Consider the following 6,000-nt stretch of genomic DNA (forward strand, 5'->3'; position numbering starts at 1 on the left):
ATCAGATCTCAGAAGTGCATTTTTTCAGTGGCACTTGTCCAAATGATAAAACAGCTTGCAAAATCTTATATCATCTATAAAATCCATTTATACTTAGAGGAATCCAATATTAGCACATCAGTTATTCCTAAAAAATGAAAATATGCAGATTTAAAATAATATCCTCCATTTATTTTTGTTTAAGTCAATGATCATGGATGAGTTTCTTAACTTTCCCTTTAAGCTCAGATTACAATAAAATTTTAATAGTTTATATAAGACTATATAAATGCCACATGTTCCCAGTGGATTAGCATTTCTTGCATTGTGCTTTTTGTGAATATATCTAAGACAAAATTTATAACATGTTTATGTATTTGTTTTGCAAACTTTCATTAGACTGTAAAGTCTTTGAAAGGAGGAGTTATGTTTTATTTTATGTTTTTTGCTCCAAAACCCAGCACAGTAATTGACAATAAGCAATTCAGTAACTGCTTGTTGAATGAACAAAATAAATACATAGTGAAAATTGGGAGTAGGGTTTCTAGAGCCTCACTGCATGGATTTGAGCCTCGGTTTTGCACTTACTCTATTACCTAGGCAAATTAGTCTATCTTTTTTGTGAGAATAATAGTAGCATTTAATTCATAGAGTTTTTATTGTTATTAAGTCAAAAATTATAAAGCATATGTCAGTGCTTGGCTCTTAGGGCTCAATCACTATCTATCATTATTATTCAATACAGGAAGCATAAAGAACTGTTAAAGCATATATTTTGCATGAAGTTAGGCTAAGTAAGATAATATGTTCTTGTCTATTTATGCATAGGGCAAAATTATTTCCCATTTTGCAACTCTCTAGAAATTATCAACTTTTAGAAATTGAGTTAACTTGTCTCAGCTTGAGTTCAATTCACCATTCAGCTGTCTTTCTTTGGCAGAATATGAAGTAAAATCGATGCTAGTCTTACGAGAAATTCACAGTTTAAGAGGAGGGTTTGACAAAGATATTCACAGAGCAATAGTAATTTATGAACATTTCTATTAGCATTTACCGAAATATTCTGTAATTATGTTTATACTTATCTTTCTTCCCAATAGAATCTGAATTCACTCAAGGAAGAGATATTTTATTGTTCTCATATCCCCAGAGTTCCTGAACATTTAACAATAGAATATAACAAAATAACATATGTAATAAAACAATTGCTAATGATTCATGTGAGGGAATAGAACATAAAGTTAATTCATTAGTATTTTTAAAGAAAGAAATTTTTAAAAATACATATTCATGACACATTTTAAATTCAATTTTAGATGGGGGAAGAAGAAATAACTTGCCTACGTTTTAATATAGACTTTTCTCTGAATGCAGGTGTTCTATTAATATTTTTCAAGGTCTTTCTTGCATGTATAGATAGTAGTCATAGGTGCTAACTAGAATTTTCTATTTCTATAAAAGATTTTAAAATACTAATGAAACAATCTGAGTGCAGAATAACTAGAATTTTTCTTTATTCTTTTCCTTGTTTCCTAAAGAAGTTCTATCCTAAATATCTTCAACAGTTGTGTTTTCAGTTATTTATTTTTATATTTAAAAAAAACTTCAATGTAATTTTCTTCAAAAACAAAGATATAATTGTCTTTGTTTTTGTATATAAATTTAAATCAATAAGAAATTTAATAAAATATCATAAATATAACAACAAGTCCAACTGGCATATTTTGGGGTACCAAACAATGATCTCTTTGTAAACACATACACTGGATTTTTATATTTCTAACTTGCCTTCCTAAGCTTGTTAGATTTTCCCCTTTAAGCTTGTCCCTTTAGGGGGAAAATTAGCTATAGCTCCTCCAATCTGAGCTGTTTTTAAATGGCTCAACTTTCTACTTTGTATCAAAGGCACACAAAAATGTTTCACATATTTTACACTTACATGTACAACACATTTAAATATATATATTCTAATATAGTAAGTATAATTTATGTCTTTGCCATTCCATATATTGTCAAAGAAAGCATTGGTTAATTATTTAACATGATACAAAAGGGGTTTGCTTTATCTGGTATAGGCTGAGGTAGAAGAAAATTAGTTGATTATGAACAGACTAATGGAAGATAATCACTTCTCAATAAATTTTCCTTACAGTTAGTGCAACTATATTAAACTAAGCATAATTTTATGAGCAAGACCATCAATGTTGCTTGTAATTGTCAAAATCACCATTAATTTGGTTTGTGTTTACATAAAGCTAAACATTGCAAGGCATCATATATATGTTTTTCTCATTTTTATAATATAGGTATAAAGAAGACCTCCTTGTTTTATGAGTATTATGAACATCACTCATGGTCATTTTGATTAATCACTGCAAGGCTTGTGTAACATAAATGCTGAAAAGAAATAAAGTGTGTAAAGTCAGGAACATTTGTTAGATGGTAGTTATTACTGAGACAGATCCTATCATTGCAAATCAGTAGATAGGGAATGATAATCACTGTTGCTAATCATTGCACAAATATATTTCCATAAACAAGTACTCAGATTTTTAGTAGTAGCTCTGTCATGGTGTTGCATGTACTTTGGCCTTTATTTTCTTACCAAATTCCTGTTTGTTTTGCGTGGCTCAGTTTTTCAATCTTGGATATATGAATGAACATAAACAAGGGAGCATAATCTTTGTTTAGAAGAGTCTTTTCTTTGTAATCACGGTTTCTGAGGGCTAAATTTTCCCCAGCTGCATGCTGCTACAGAAAGTAATTAAATTTAATAGTAGCTGCCCTTAATTTATAGCTGCGGAGGGAAATAATCACATTTAAAATAAAAGCCACAGCTTTTAAATGGAGATATATACCACTGTAGCATGTCCCCAATAAAAGGAACCATTCACAAGGACCACATTGGAGGTATTTTTTCCTTTATTCCTGTCATTTTTACTTGTAAAGAAAAAGTAATCTCCTTATTGAGAACATCACGGTCCTCCTGACAAGTACTCCAAGAATAGTTTTTCTTTTCTTTCTTAAATGCCTTTATTAAGCCTTGATACCTTGTGTTTTGTTTTTGTGTTAAAGCTCTTCCTCAGCTTCTGTTTTGGCACTCCCATCTACTACAAAATAAAGCATTTAAGACAGACATTAATTTGCCTCTTAGAATCTAATAAGATATTGATTTTCACCGGATCTTGACTTTAGGTAATTTATGTCTCAAAATCAAGAGAAGGATGCGCTCATTAAATGAGTCTTTATAAGACTGTGATATTCTGCAAAGTCAGAGGTTGATTATACATATATATATTATTTTTACTTAGATAAAAATGAAATAAAATTAAAACTAGATTAAATTATGTGAATAATATAAATTATTTTCTAAAAAATTTTGACTAATCTGAGTCATTTGTTTTCTAAAGTAAAATGAATAAAAGCAATATATTTTCAGGAAAGTAATTGTTTCTACAATGTAAGAGGTTAGAGACACTTTTGATAGTTCCATGTTTTGCAGAATAGAATGATAACAGAATCAGGACATGTGATTGATTCTAAGTGGATTCAACAAAACACTGCATTTATCTCTCAAAATGATGCTGAATTGGTCTCCTAGTACAAATCCAGGGGAGGATCTAGCTAGGCAATTTCATTTCTACTTACTTAAATTTGGTTAACTTTATTACCCAAATAATTCAATCTTTAAAGAAGTTGATATTAATTTTTTTCCACCATTTTTTCAATAATAAATGTTTCATTTAAAAAACTTTATATTGTATTTCTTTGAGTATTTTTCTAAAATTCTCTAAGTTATCTAAATGAAAATAAAATTAAATTAGGTATTAGAACATCATCAGGAGTTGGTGACTCATGTAAACTTATTCCTTATGGGTTTAGTGCACAATAAATTAAATAATCTTAGAACATAGAATGCACCCAGTAAATATTAGTTATAATTAATGTTTATCTGAACTTTAAGTAATAAAAATATAAAATGAAATATTGATTTAAGCATTGATATTAAAAAAATTGTCATAACTTCTTTATGTGAAAACCACTGTGTTAGTAGCTGAGGGAGATAGAGAGGTCAAACAGGCATAATGCTGTCCATAAAGATTTTATATCTCAGAGGGTGAAATTAGATATACATTATAATTTCTTTCTTGTATTATATATTTTACAAGTATATAATCTATCTATATCCCCATAAATATTTCTCTCTCTGTATAATATGTAGATATAGGCTATATATTTATATAATTATATATTGATATATATTTGATTATAGAGATAGATATATAGATATCTTTACATACATATTAAAAGATATATATATATCTATAAATATAGATATTGAGAGAGACAATGGAAGACAGAGAGTAATAAATTCAATGGGACAAGTTTGAAAGATCAGAAGTTGAGAGTCTTAATGTAAAAGCATGCCTTAATGCATGATGTTGAAATGTCAGAATTCATTTAGGTCATTCATCTTTGATATTTCTATCCTGTATATTACTGTAAGTTCCTTAGGGAATTTTGTAAAAGATGTGTTCTCAGTTTATAATATTTGCAATGAGTGATTATGCTTATATCAATAAAAATTATGATATTACAAAATAGCTCAATTTTATAAGTCATTATATCTTTAATACACAGGTATATTTTAATATTCTTATAATATCATTTAATAGGATTATTTATACTCATAATTAAAAGGCTCTTCAAGAAGGGACCATAATATTTCTACTATTTATAATTATTATTGGTAGAAAATATATTTTCATCTTCCATTGTAGTATAAAAGACCATTTATCCTAAAGAGAAGAAATAAAAACATACGAAAGTATAATACCTGCTATGTAAGAATAAGAGATCAGTGAAAAGACCAAATAATGTGTGTATTCAAATAATTGAATTTATAAACATTTAAGGGATAGCTTTCTGTTGATAGACTTAAGTTTGATAAGTACTAAAAATTACTTTTGTAATTCTACACAAGCGTACTTTTCAAAGCAGAGACATTCTTTTATGTGGTAACTGAAATCTGGTCACAAATATAGTAACCTATTCATTTCTTATAAAATTTTAAAGTGAAGATATGTGCATATGAATTGGAAAATATTCCATAGAGAGTCTTTTATGAATATATGCAAGCAATTTATTACTCACTGAAGGTGATCATTTTCAGGATGAAATTACTCTGCTGACACATTTTTATGATATTGCCCAGAATGCATTACAAACTCTAATGGAGGTCATTATTTCTAAAAGCCCATAAACTCAGAATACTTTATAGCTTTGTAAAGTCAATTTATTATACAACAAAGAAAATATTCAGATGTGGATTTGTATCTCATATACTGAAACTTTTTCCTTAGTACAAATGGATTCTCTTCTTTGGGAGAACAAAAAGGAATATACAAGTTAATTGGCCATAAGAAGAAGGCTAAATGGAAGTTTTTAAAGTTCTTACATAATCTATTACTTATATTCTATCTAAAAATATTTTATTCCAACCAAGTTGATTGTGCTGAAATTTAATGTCAAGGTAGAATAGAGAAATTATAACTATCTTTTAACTGTTTCCCTGTTTTTAGAAAAAGAAAATAAGAGAATTGCTTTCACTTACGTCCAAACTTAGTCACTGATAGTGGCTATTTATTTAGTATGATGATATTGAAATTTCATTTCTACTTTTCTCTCCAGGTTCTCTGATTATTCAATATTATTATACATTTTCCTAATATCAATACACATTATCATTATTATATATTTTTCATGCATAATAATATATGCCTTTCTTTTCTGGAACATAATTGATTTTAATCTATAATTTATTATAATAATTCAGATGTCTCTTATGAAGATTTAAGCAACACATAAGCAACAATAGTGAGAAATTACAAATGTGGGTTTATAAGCTTATCTTTTGGCACATAATAATAGCAAAATATGAGAATTCAGTGTGCTAAACTATTATGCGTGGATTTTTTAAAAAATGGACATGGACAATGTATATGACCTAAACTTATGTAC

The sequence above is a fragment of the Lemur catta genome, chromosome 5 (assembly GCF_020740605.2).
Source record: "Lemur catta isolate mLemCat1 chromosome 5, mLemCat1.pri, whole genome shotgun sequence".
Lineage (NCBI taxonomy): Eukaryota > Metazoa > Chordata > Mammalia > Primates > Lemuridae > Lemur > Lemur catta.